The sequence below is a fragment of the Apium graveolens genome, chromosome 5, assembly GCF_009905375.1.
Source record: "Apium graveolens cultivar Ventura chromosome 5, ASM990537v1, whole genome shotgun sequence".
Classification (NCBI taxonomy): Eukaryota; Viridiplantae; Streptophyta; class Magnoliopsida; order Apiales; family Apiaceae; genus Apium; species Apium graveolens.
This window is the reverse complement of record NC_133651.1, coordinates 122,362,637-122,377,006: the sequence shown is the minus strand read 5'-3', so window position 1 is coordinate 122,377,006 and position 14,370 is coordinate 122,362,637. Positions and strand designations below refer to the sequence as shown.

The 14,370-nt window shown below is 38.6% G+C and overlaps 1 protein-coding gene and 1 non-coding gene across 2 annotated transcripts in view; both read left to right on the top strand.

Annotated features, from left to right (window-relative positions):
• Nucleotides 1–14,370, top strand: part of LOC141724453 (uncharacterized) — a 105,486-nt gene that overhangs the window by 49,369 nt on the left and 41,747 nt on the right. The gene's annotated exons all lie outside the window — the stretch shown is intronic.
• On the top strand, nt 10,982–11,088 carry LOC141663461 (small nucleolar RNA R71). The gene has a single exon (XR_012551530.1). It is a non-coding gene; the product is annotated as a small nucleolar RNA R71 (small nucleolar RNA).

Here is a 14,370-nt window from a genome sequence, read left to right as displayed (position 1 = left end):
TTCTCCTTATACATTTTGTTGTTCTCATAAGCTTGAAGTCGAAACTCGGCGAGTTCATTCAATTGAAGCATCCTCTTCTTTCCAGCTGTATCCTCTTCTTTCCAGTTGCATCCAAGTCTAGATTCAATTTCTTCAAAGCCCAATAGGCCTTATGCTCGAGCTCCACCGACAAATGACACCCCTTACCATAAACCAACTGAGATGGCGACATTCCCAATAGAGTCTTGTATGCTATTCTAAAAGCCCAAACAGCTTCATCAAGCTTCAAAGACCAATCTTTCCTCGATGGACACACCAATTTCTCCAAAATGAGCTTAATCTCTCTGTTAGATACCTCAGCTTGACCATTCGTCTGAGGATGATAAGTCGTAGCAAGGCGATGATTCATATTATACCTCATCATAGCAGTGAACTTGCGATTGCAAAAATGCGACCCCTCATCACTGATTATGACTCTTGGAGTTCCAAACCTTGTGAATATCTACTTGTGAAGAAAATTAAGCACCACCTTCACATCATTCGTTAGCAATGCCTTAACTTCAACCTATTTTGACACATAATTAACCGCCAACAAGATATACTGATTGTTACAAGATGAAATGAATGGCCCCATGAAGTCAATTCCCCAAACATCGAAGACTTCAACCTCGAGAAGCACATTAAGAGGCATCTCATCCCTCTTAGACAAATTACCTACATGTTGACATCGATCACATTTCAAAATAATTTGATGAGCATCTTTAAACAAAGTCGGCCAAAAGAAACCTGCTTGAAGAATACGAGCTGCTGTCTTTTCTCCACCATAGTGTCCTCCATAAGTTATTGAGTGGCAATCTTGCAAGATCCCCCCCCCCCCGTTTTGCTGTAATGAATACATCGCCTGATGATTTGGTCAGCTTCTTGACAAAAAAAATGGCTCATCCCACATATACCACTTCACTTCATGTAGAAACTTCTTCCTTTGAGCATATGATAAGTCGGGAGGCATGACATTACTCACAAGGTAGTTCACAATGTCTGTGAACCACGGTTCTTCCTCTTGCACTCCAAACAACTGCTCATCGGGAAAAGACTCATTAATCAATGGCATGTCCCGTGAAGTAGCATTAGGGTTCTCTAAACGCGAAAGATGATCAGCGACTTAATTTTCAGTCCCCTTTTTGTCCTTGATCTCTAATTCAAATTCTTAAAGCAAAAGAACCCATCTAATCAATCTAAGCTTTGAGTCCTTCTTTGAGACGAGATAACGAATCGCAGCGTGATCAGTGAAAACTGTCACTTTAGCCCCAAGTAGATAAGATCGAAATTTCTCAAAACCATAGATAATAGCCAAAAGTTTTTTCTCCATAGTAGTATAATTCATTTGAGCACCATTCAAGGTCTTACTAGCGTAGTAAATCACATAAAATATGTTATTCTTTTTCTGCCCAAGAACTGCTCCAACTGCATAGTCACTTGCATCGCACATCATCTCAAAAGGTTCATTCCAGTCTGGTGCAGTTATGACAGGTGCCATGATTAAACTCTTCTTCAATGTCTCAAAAGCTGTAAGGCACTCATCATCAAACTTGAAAGGGACATCTTTCTCTAGAAAACTGAACAATGGCTTCGAAATCTTAGAGAAGTCCTTGATGAAACGCCTATAGAAACCCGCATGACCAAGAAAACTGTGAATTCCTTTAACAAAAATAGGTGGAGGAAGATTTTCAATGACCCCCACCTTGGCTTTTTCCACCTTAAGACCCTTACTAGAAACCTCGTGGCCAAGTATAATGTCCTGTCGCACCATAAAGTGACATTTCTCCCAATTGAGAACCAAGTTGGTCTCAACACACCTCTTGAGAACATGTCCAAAACTCTGCAAGCATTTGTCAAAAGAATCGCCAAATATAGAGAAGTCATCCATGAACACCTCCATATTCGGGCCAATCATATCAGAAAAGATGGCCATCATACATATCTGAAATGTGGCTGGTGCACCACAAAGACCAAAAGAAACTCGTCTAAAGGCGAAAGTACCAAATGGACAAGTGAAGGTAGTCTTCTCCCGATCTTCTGGAGTGATACAAATCTGATTATAACCCAAACAGCCATCCAGACGACAGTAGTACTCGTGACCAGCCAATTTTTCAAGCATCTGGTCAATGAAGGGTAGAGAGAAGTGATCTTTCCTAGTGGCCTTGTTCAGCTTCCTGTAGTCCATACAAACTATCCATCTCGTGACTGTTCGAGTAGGGATAAGCTCATTCTTCTCATTAGCAACAACCGTGATACCTCCCTTTTTCGGTAAACACTGAACTGGACTCACCCAAGAACTGTCAGAAATGGGATAGATAATCCCTGCATCCAGCCACTTAAGAATTTCCTTCTTTACTACTTCCTTCATGATTAGATTAATTCTTCTTTGCTGCTCAACCGTAGGCTTGCTACCTTCCTCCAGAAGAATTTTATGCATGCAATAAGAAGGGATGATTCCCTTAATATCTGTAATAGTCTATCCAATTGCCAATTTGAACTCTGTTAGAATCCTTAAAAGCTTCTCCTCATCGCTACCTGAAAGGTTAGATGCAATAATAACAGGCAAAGTAGATGCATCACCTAAAAACACATACCTCAAATGTTCATGTAAAGGCTTAAGCTCAAGAGTGGGAGCTTTCTCAATAGATGGTTTGAGGCGTTTAGGAGCTTTGTTCAATTCCTCCATTCCAAGAGATTCAAAAGGCATATAAATCTTCCTCTTCCAGGGAGAAGCATTCAGATATAGCAATTGCTCTTCACCTTCGTCATCCTCACTATCTAAATTCCCCAATAAGGCCTTCTTTAAAGCATCAGACCTTAGCAATTGATCAAGTTCCGAAGTTACCACAGAATCGACCAATTCCACCTTTAAGCACTCCTCATTTTCCGTAGGAAATTTCATAGCATTGAACACATTAAAAGTTACATCCTAATCCAGTACTCGCATTGTAAGCTCACCCTTCTGCATATCTATCAAGGTTCAGCCAGTCACCAAGAAAGGTCTTCCCAAAATTATGGGAATCTTCTTAACCTCCTCGAAATGAAGAATTACGAAATTAGCAGGGAAGATGAGTTTATCAACCTTTATCAAGACATCCTCCATTATTCCTTACGGATATGTAATAGAACGGTCGGCCAACCGTAAAGTCATATAAGTCAGTTTTGGATCAGGCAAGTTCAACTTCTTGAAGATTGACAAAGGCATCAGATTGATGCTCACTCCCAAGTCACATAAGCATCTGTCAAAAGACACTTTTCCAATAGTACACGGAATAGTGAAGCTTCCTAGATCTTTTAGCTTTGGAGGCAAGTATCTGATCGATAAAAGGCAGAGGGAAGTGATCCTTTCTCGTGGCCTTGTTCAGCTTCCTATAGTCCGTGCAAACTCTCCACCTCGTGACTGTTCGAGTAGGAATGAGCTCATTCTTCTCATTAGCTACAACCTTGATACCTCCTTTTTTTGGCACACACTGAACTGAACTCACCCAAGAACTATCTAAAATAGGATAGATGATCCTTACATTCAGCCATTTGAGAATTTCCTTCTTCACCACTTCTTTCATAATTGGATTAAGCCTTCTTTATTGCTCAACAGTAGGCTTGCTACCAGCTTTTTCTTCTGCAGCCGCTTAGGAAAAGGCGGTGAAGGATAGATCTGTTTCTCCCCTGTATTACCCTCGGGAGGAGTGTGCTCAATAGTAGTCTTCCTTGGTTCCAATTCTACATCCTGCTGCTCTACTTCTTCTTCAGCCCCAGCTTCTTCAGTTGAAACTTGAGTTTGTTCGGTATTCACAACCTTTCCAGACCTCAAAGTGATTGCTTTCACCTGCTCCTTAGCTTCCCTCTTTCCTGAAACTTCAGTGTTACTAGGTAATGTACCAGGTTAACGATTTAGCAAGGCATTGGCAATTTGTCCAATTTGATTTTCCAAGGTCTTGATAGAAACAGCTTGACTCTTGCACATAAGCTTCAACTCCTCTAATTCAGATTTTTCATTAGCTTGATGCAGCTGAAGTTGCTACCTTGGTGCAAATTGCGGTTGATGAAAACCAGGGGGTTATACTGCTTAGCCGGGTACTACTGATAAGGCTGTTGAACCGCATTCTGAGCGTTGCTCCAGCTGAAATTAGGATGATTGCGGTTGTTGGGATGATAAGTGGATAGCACAGGTTGCTGCGATCGCTAAAAGTTGCTCACGAACTGTGCTGATTCACTAAAAATAGCACACTAATCAGTCTCATGGGCACCAGCACAAAGCTCACATACACTTGTGATTTGATTAACTCCATAATTAGTCAAAGTGTCCACCATCATCGTCAAATCCTTCAATTGGGCAGCTATAGTGTGACGGCCTCAATCCCGGGGTCTGGAGTTGACGTCACTAAACACAATTACCAAAAATATAAACAACAGAATTATTATTAAAATATACTAACTTGACCCCGAACCAAGATCCGATCCAGGTTCAAGTATAATTCAGGTTCTCATTATTACAAACTCTTTATTCAATACCTAAGACACACTAACTTTATTCAGCAACTCCTCAGACCTCATGGTCTGATACAAACTACCTCAGAGGAGCCAGGTCCAGTAGCGGCGGGAACACGGGTCGGCCTGACTGATCTTCTAGGCATCTGCGAAATATACATAACAGTTTGCAAGGGTGAGCATAATCGCTCAGCAGTACCAAATATGAATAACAGATTAAAACAGTAATGTAACAATAATGGGAACAGAGCTGTAATCATAATATCAACATTTCATAATGATAATCAAAGTAACTGGATATCACTAATTAGCATGCTTTGTGAAAACAACATAGTAGGGTGTTGTGTAATACCAGAGTCCAATTTTAGCATGCTAATCATTTTATAAAACCGCTGTATCAATCAATCATGCTCTTATATAATTCACAAATCCCAATCAGATACATAGCGGATATGTGAAGACAGCTGATCAGGCTATCAACACCAGACGGCTCTAACTGCCATCCCATTTACCTGTTCTGGAACTCAGAGACTAGCTAGGTCTCTGACCTGCTGGACTAATCGGTTTTATAGTGCGCACAACTGAATTAGCCTCTTACGCCACCTCAATAGGCCTACTCTGGCCCAAATGTATCCCATATCTGACCGTTTTATCCAGTTTTCAAAACACTTATACCTATCTCATTTTCAAAATCATTTATTTAACCAGCACATATATAAAATCTGTTTTGCAAATCATTCCATTCGAGATAGGTACCTTTCGAAGTTACTTTTCCCCAAAACAATTTGAAAACAGTAATTTTATAACTACAGGGGATACGTAACTTAAAACGTTTCTGTTCCATTTCGAGAATAAATATTTAGCTATTCATATGCACTGAACCATAAAAGAATGGTCAGGGGTACTTGCCTTGCAACGCTTTACAAACCCTAATTAGCTTTCACGCTGACTTTGATCTTGGAACAACTCGACTGGGATCTACAATTACAGAATACCCTAATTAGTTATACCGACATGCTTGATATCCTCAAATCCTAATAACCCCAAATCCGACAACCCGACTCGTATTATTATTATACATATAATCATGTAATCACATCTCTCGAACATAAATAGGGGTAACACATAACACATAATTATGTACGATTACAAATATATTTTAGAAAATTTTGGCAGCAACTTCTTTATTTATAAGACTACCCGTCGATTATAATCGACGTCAACAATTCTCAACAATCCACAACATTATTTCGTACAACCCAACACCAATCAAAATTAGTTATTTAAATCCAAACATATTTTACATAATTATTTTATTTTATTTATTTATAGAATTTAGGACTCAGAACATCGTCATCGCCGTCCACCGTTGACTCACCGAAGTTCATCATCAACAGCGGCACAATTTATTGGCGCCCGATATAATACGGGTTCCCAAATAAATCATACCGATTAATATTATTTTCTCGCCACGAAATTCTTTTATTTCACAAATGATACTCATTTATTTCCCTGCAGAAAATTAAGTAAATAATAATAAAAAATCAAAAATCAATTTACAATAACCAATCTGCTGCACGAACAGGCCCAACAAAAGGCCCAAACAAAAAAATCCAACTACACACCACTAGCCTCACTGCTAGAGGCCCAACAACAACAGCCAGGCCCAACTGCAACAGGCCCAACTGCAACAGGTCAAGCCCAGCAAGGAGCCAGCCCACAGACACACACAGCATCGCACACATGCGGCCACGCGCCGTCACAACCCACACACACAAACACTGGCACACACACACACAACACTCGATATATACACATCACAAATTACACACACATATATATGTATATACATATGCAATTACAGAAGCAACAATCAAGGAACCAGAGAACTGATCGGCACCAGCCGGCCGAAAACTCACCGGAGATAACACGGTGGCGGCGGCAACAGGAACGGAGAAAGAGGGGAGAGAAATAATCAGGAGAAGGAGAGAAGAGAAGAGGGAAAATGAGAGGGAGATGGAGTGCGAGAGAGACAGAGATGAGAGAGAGCGAGAGATTGAGACCGAGAGAGAGAGAGACTGAAATGGCACAAAAGAAAAACAACTGCAGCTAACACGTGTCCTGTGAAAATGGGATACGTGTTAACTTCTTATTATAAGTTGTTAACACGTGTCCCGAAATACCTGAGGACCCGAATTTTTATCCCGAATTTGAAATTAGCGAACCGAGGCATCCTTAAAATAATTTCGAAAAATAACAATAATGGTCTAAAAAATATTTTAGATATCCTGAAGTTAATAAAATATAAGCTTCGATTTTTTTTTTAAAAAACACTTTTGAGGCGCGCTTTATACACGCTTTTTAATAAATAACGAGACGACACGCGGTTGAAACGATTCCCGAAAATTCCCAAAATAATTTTAAAATTCTCCAAATAATACGAACTTAAAAAATATAAATTTCATAATTTTTAAAGATTTCCATAATTAAATATGGATTTTAGCATTTAACACAATCAGAAAATTATTTAAAAATGAATAATTAACAAAATATTGATTTCTCAATTTTATAAAATCCTAAAAATAATTATCGAAATTATAAAATTAGAAAACCAATTTTAAAGACAACCCAAATATTAATGGAATTAAAATTACAATAAAATCACTTTTACAAGCGAAATAAAATCATATAACTCGCCAATAAATCACATAATTTCAATCCCACATATCAACAAATCATAAATAATTAGATAACAATCAATAACCGCTGCCAAAATCAATACACACCTTTTATATATTTACTTAAACTTTTATTACACTTTCAAGTATTAGAAATAAAATAAAAATACACGAGTCGTTATATCCTTTCCCCCTTAAAAAAATTCTGTCCCCAGAATCTAACTCAACTAAACAAATGAGGATATTTATCAAGCATGTCTGACTCTACTTCCCAAGTAGACTCTTCTACTCGAGGATTTCTCCATAAAACTTTTACTATAGGAATTGACTTATTCCTAAGGACTCGTTCCTTACGGTCTAGGATTTGAACTGGTTGTTCTACATAGGACATATCTGGTTGAAGCTCAATCGGTTCATATTCTATAATTTGATTCGAATTAGGGACATAGGGCTTCAACATAGACATGTGGAACACATTATGAATGTGCTGCCACTGTGGTGGTAACGCTATCTCATAAGCGACCTTTCCCACTTTCTTCAAAACCTCAAAGGGTCCTATGAATCTAGGGCTAAGTTTACCCTTCTGACCAAATCGTACTAACCCTTTCCAAGGTGATACCTTTAGTAACACCAGAGCTCCTATCTCAAAGTCCATGTTTTTCCTATGTAAATCTGCATATTTTCTTTGTCTATCTTGAGCTGCTTCCAACCTTTTCCGAATCAACACTATGGCATCCTTAGTCTGCTGAACCAATTCAGGGCCTAACACTTTTTTTTTCTCCTACCTCATCCCAGTACAACGGTGATCTACACTTTCGTCCATACAGAGCTTCATAAGATGGCATCCCTATACTGGCATGGTAGCTGTTATTATACGAGAACTCAATCAAGGGTAGGTGCTCATCCCAATTACCCTTAAAATCTAAAACACAGACTCTCAACATACTTCTATGGTCTAAATCGTCCTCTCACTTTGGCCATCCGTCCGAGGATGATAAGCGATGCTCATATTCAATTTCGTTCCTAGGCACTCTTGGAATTTAGTCCAGAACCTGGAATTAAATCTAGGGTCTCGATCCGACACTATAGAAACAGGAACTCCATGTTTGGTAACTATCTCATCCAAGTATAACTTCACTAGCCTTTCCAACGAATACCTCTCATTAATCGGAAGGAAATGCGCCGACTTAGTCAATATATTAATGATTACCCAAATAGCATCATGATTCACTCTCATCTTTGGCAATCCCACTACAAAATCCATACCAATGTCTTCCCATTTCCATTGGGGAATCTCCAAAGGTTGTAACAATCCACTCGGTCGTTGATGCTCTGCTTTCACCGTCTGACACATGTGACATTTACTTACCCAATTGGCAATATCCTTCTTCATTCCTGGCCACCAAAAATTTCTCTTTAAATCCTGGTACATCTTGGTACTACCAGGGTGGATAGAAAACCTAGAGTTATGTGCTTCCTGCAATACTTTGTTCTTCAACTCTGTTACATCAGGAATCCAAACTCTGGACGAAAACCTATATAAACCTTGACTATCTTTTTGAGTACACAACTCTTCTCCTGTCAAAGTATCCAACTCTTGTTCCATAACTCCTTCTTGACATCTTTTAATCTTTTCCATCAAGGCTGACTAGAAAGTAATTTCATATAGTTACTCTTGACTTCCGTTAGATCCTCGAACTTCAATTTCTATTAGATGCACAAAACTTTGCTTATACTTGTCTAACTGCACATTACATTGATGTTGAGTGGAATTTGAAAAAAAAATTCTGAATTATAGAATTATTCCGTGGCCACATGATCAGAATCTTTGTTTAGATTTATCTCACAACAAATTATGGAGTGGAATCTAGATAAAAAATTATTTTCTATGGTTGTGGACAATGCAGCTGCAAATGATAGCATGGTTAAGCATTTACAAGTTTGGCTTTCGGATAGACTTGCATGTGTTTGTGCTTTATTTCATGTTTGTTGTAGTGCGCACATTTTAAATTTGGTTGTTCAAGATGGTTTAGTTCTAATTAAGCCACTAATAACCAATATTCGTAAAACCGTTAGATATTTATCTAAGTCTTCTTATGGTAAACAAAAGTTTGATATAGTTGTTGTCCAATTAAAGTTGCAAGGTAAGAAATATGTTCCAATGGATGTGCCACATAGATGGAATTCTACTTTCGAAATGCTTGATGTTGCATTGATTTATGAAGAAGGATTTACCCGTCTTGAATTTATGGATAAAAATTATGTCAATAATCCAAGTAAAGAAGAGTGGAAAGTGGCTCGTGTAGTGCGTGATTGTTTAAAAATATTTGATGATGCCTCAGTTCATTTTAGTGGATTGAAGAATCCCACATCAAATGTTTTCTTCCCTGATATTTGTGAGATCAAACTTCAATTACGTGAATGGGAAAAGAGCCCAGATGAGTGCCTTCAAATGTTGGCAGGCCCAATGAATTTAAAGTTTTCAAAATATTGGGATGAGTGTAGCATATACCTTGCTGTTACTGTGATTCTTGATCCAAGATTTAAAATGGATATTATCGAGTATTATTATGATAAGATTTTTGGTAAGGAACTCTCTTATTCTCATGTTGAAAGGGTACGAACAGCGTTCTTTGATCTTTATATCGAGTATGGTGGCAGAATTATTTCAAGTGGAAGTATAATAGATAATCTAGGTTATGAAGAGCTTATGTCTAGCAGCCACACAGTGAATCATTCTTCACCCCAAAGTAGCAAGATGAATGACTTTAAAAGGTGGAGAATGATGGAACGATCTGGTGGAAATCGTTATGTGGCCAAGTCAGAATTTGATCAGTATATGGAAGAAGAAACTCATCCAACAACAGGGAAATTTGATATATTACAATGGTGGTCAGTCAATGGAACCAGGTTCCCAACCATTACTAAAATTGCTCGAGATGTTTTAGCAGTTCTAGCAATAACGGTTGCTTCTGAATCAGCTTTTAGCATTGGCGGGAGAGTGATCGATGAAATACGCGCTTCTTTACTTCCTGCGGCGGTGGAGGCCTTAGTTACTACTGCTGACTGGATACCATCAAGGAGACCTAGTATATCAACCTGCACTTTCAGTTTTAATTGATTAGAATCATTTTATAACTCCTTTATTTCACTGATTACAGAAACAAAAGAAACTGGACAATAGTCTGCAGCATTCTGGAGTGAATATGGACAATAGAAGGTACAATATTTAGACTTCAGGATGTATCGGAGGTGTTGGTGTTGGGACATTACCCTAATATTTTGACTGCAGTAACATACAAATGCAGTGTTGTTCTACTTCTACATACTGTAAATGCACATGTGCATGGTACATTTCCATGTTTTAAGTAACTTTCTTGTCTTTCCTTTATTGTTGTGTACTTATGTTGATCCATGTGATCAAGAGTGATATGTATTATGTACTTCGATTTTCTATGAAATCAGTTGCTGAGTTTTATGGTATATTAGCCTATTAATAAAAATGTAATGCACAAATAGTAGAGTATAGTACATATGAAATCTGGTGATTCTACTTCTACCTGGAAGCAAGTATAGCTGCTGAATTGAGCTGTTAAAATAAAAAGAAAAGTAGTATCCCTATTTTTAATTATTATTTTTTGTAAAAGAATACTGCTGCTACAACCATCAGTTCAATCAATTCATAAGCTTCATTGTAGCTCTTAGCCCACAAGGCTCCTCCTGATGCTACATCGAGCATGGGTCTAGAAGTAGCACCCAGTCCATTGTAGAAACAGTTTATAATCATCCAATCAGGCATTCCATGGTGTGGGCACTTCCTTAACATCTCCTTATATCGATCACAAGCCTCAAACAGAGATTCACCAGTTCGCTGAGCAAACTGAGTAAGAGCATTCCTGATTGCAGCAGTCTTCGCCACAGGGAAGAATTTAGTGAGAAACTTTTGAGCAAGATCCTCCTATGTGGTGATAGACCCTGATGGTAGAGAATGCAACCAACACTTTGCTTTATCCCTCAGAGAGAATGGGAAGAGTCGCAGCTTGATAGCATCTTCAGTCACACCATTGAACTTGAAAGTGTCATATATCTCAATGAAATCCCTGATGTGCATGTTGGGGTCTTCGGTAGGAGAATCCCCAAACTGAACTGAGTTCTGTATCATCTGAATCGTGCTTGACTTGATCTCAAAAGTGTTAGCCGAGATGGCTGGCCTGATAATGCTTGATTGAATGTCATTGATCTTAGGCTGAGAATAGTCCATCAAAGCCTTAGGAATTTCTGCTTGATCCCCCATCACTACTAAAACTGATTCCTCGACTTTTTCTTCCACTTCTACCTTCTCTTCATCCTCAAAAACCTCCCTGCGAACTACTACAACTTCTTCCTCAGCTTTATCCAGAGTTCTCTTACGAGAGCGCGAACGCGTATGCATACACGCTCTCTAGAGTACCTGAAATAAGATAAGGAAACATATAAGTAACAATGTCCGAGTCAATAAACTTTAACTACCACTGATGACAAACACATAAACTAAAAATTAACACCGAGTCCCCGGCAGCGGCGCAAAAAACTTGTTAGTCGCTAAACACGCGCTAAAATTCACACAAGTATACGTGTTCGCAAGTAGTATAAGATATAAATCAGATTCGTTCCCACAGAGACTGGTTTAGGTTAACTTTATAACTTATGCACTTACGCAACAATGATATGACTATTATTCAATGCTAAGACGATTAACAAATTGAGATTGTTTTATAACTAAGATTTAAACTAACAATTAAAACTAAGAGAATAAGAATAATTGAATTAATATATATGACAAACATGGGATTCTGACTTCATTAAATACTTCATTCAATAGTCTTTTCATTCTTGACCTTAGCATGTAATGGTGATGACACTAATCAGATAACACGAAACTGATATACACCAACTTTTATTGTATGGATACCATACTAACAGAAATCTAAAAATAGATAGAAGCTGAATAGTCACCAATTATATTGAGATCCAATATGTCTATTAAATTTGATAACATAATGGTTTAACGCACAACTTATCTATCGTGATTACATAGGGCAAGTAAGATGGTTAAAATTACCTACGAATCATGCATAACAATAACACATGAACCTATACTAGCATGGCAAGTTCTAAATCCTTAAATTCACTTTCGCTTCATTAAGAATTAACACACTATCTTATAATTCGCGACGCTCATAAGACGAATAAGCACAACCAATACTAGGTTATCATACAATCACCACACACTAAGGCATCGGAACAAATTAACTAAAGAAATCCATAAATAAATCCGCTAGAACCCCACGATAACGATTAGCCCATAATCGAACTAATCATCAATGTGGGTTCTGATGAAAGCATGGTATAATAAAAGTAGTCTTTATAAATGAATAATAAACAAAGTATAACGCAAGAGTATAGGTTCAAGAATAGGAAAACTAGCATCCAACGTTACAACTTAAACAAAGAATCACAAGTTAGAACTAGGTCCTCTTCACCTTGGTTGAATTGTGCTAAAACGGTCTTCTTTACTCCTTCTCCTTGTGCTCTGATATTTCTCTTCTGAAAAAGAACTTAATTATGTATATATAGCAGCCCTATACATAGTAGAAGTCTTCTGGATCAAAATCAGAGTAGAAACAGGATTCTTTAAATTCGACCTGGTGCGGGGGCGCGCTTGACCAGCGCGGGCACGCTGAGTTTCTGGACTTTGAGCGCGGGCACGCTGACCTCCTGCATAAAAATCTGACTTCTTCTTTTTCCACTCTTATTTGAGTCGTTTTTCCAAGAGCTTTTTTTCCAACACCACCTTAACACCAAATTAGCACCAAAACAATGCTAATCCACATGATTACCTAGATAATGCCTGAAAATGCAAAAATACTAGAAAACACATTAAAATACCAACAACTTGAGTACATTTACACCAATTCAAAGCTTTACAAAGCGTAATAAAGTGTCATAAATACCACTCAGCATGAAGAATAGGCCGATCGATAGGCTATGAATTCTTTTACTTTCCTTTCCTTCTGTTCTAATCTTTTATTTAAGTATGAAGTTGATAGGGATAAATAAGTCCTGATTTTATAATTAATGGGCTGATAGGCCCAATAAGAAGATGTATGATATTCAGACCAGAAAGGTTAAGCCTGATGGACCAGATCAGGTCTGATGGAATAAAAGAGGCCCAAAAGCCCTGATTATTAATTAATTTCGTAATTAATTAATTAGGGAAAAATCAGCTATTGAGAAGAGTCCTGATAAGGATATAAATCCTTATAGATTATCCTCAAGGGGACCTAAAAGGATAAGGAATCAGTTTCCTACTATCTAGGACTCCAAAGTCCATTCTAATTATGAGACTTGCCCACCAGGTCTCCTATACCAAGTCCAATTCAAGGACTCCCAACATCTATATAAGGGGTCTCACCCCACAAATCAGAACTACATTTTTTGACTTGATCCTTGGCAATCAACAAGGTACATAGGCATCTTGTTAAGGCAGATTGAGTCACGAAACACAAGAGCAGTCAAATCGAGCCTTGAAGCTCACGTTCCTTAGTACTAAATACAGCAATTATATATATATTAGTTTTTTTATCCATAACATTTGGCGCCGTCTGTGGGAAAACAACAACAACCATGGCAAGAACACGGAGAACAATTGGAGCTATAGAAGAAGGAACACCATCAGAGACAACCCAGGTGATTTCATCAACCGTGGAGGTTCCTCCCCATTCAACTTATGCATCTACTCAGGAGGAAGCCCAGACAGGGGCAACTCAACCCCAGCTACAAGGGACAACTCCCCCGATTCAAGGTACGAATCCTCAAGTTCAATAAATACATATACCTGTGAATTCTCGACCCGTTGGGTATGAATATTCAACTATTGTTACTACTAACCCCCCTTATGGGATGCCCCTTCACCCTGAGGTTGGAGGAAGCGGATATGCTGGGCGAAGCGAAGCACGAGGGCGGTCGCCCCCTATATACGAGGTTTGGGTCCTATCCCTGAGGATCGGGAATTTTCTGGTCCATACACTGAGAGGGACACCGAATCTTCGGATGATGAAGTGGCCCCGAGAAGGAGGCGTCCTGGAAAAAAGCCAATGGCCGATGGAAGGCAACGCCCCCAAAGCACCCCAGGGGCGAATCCCCA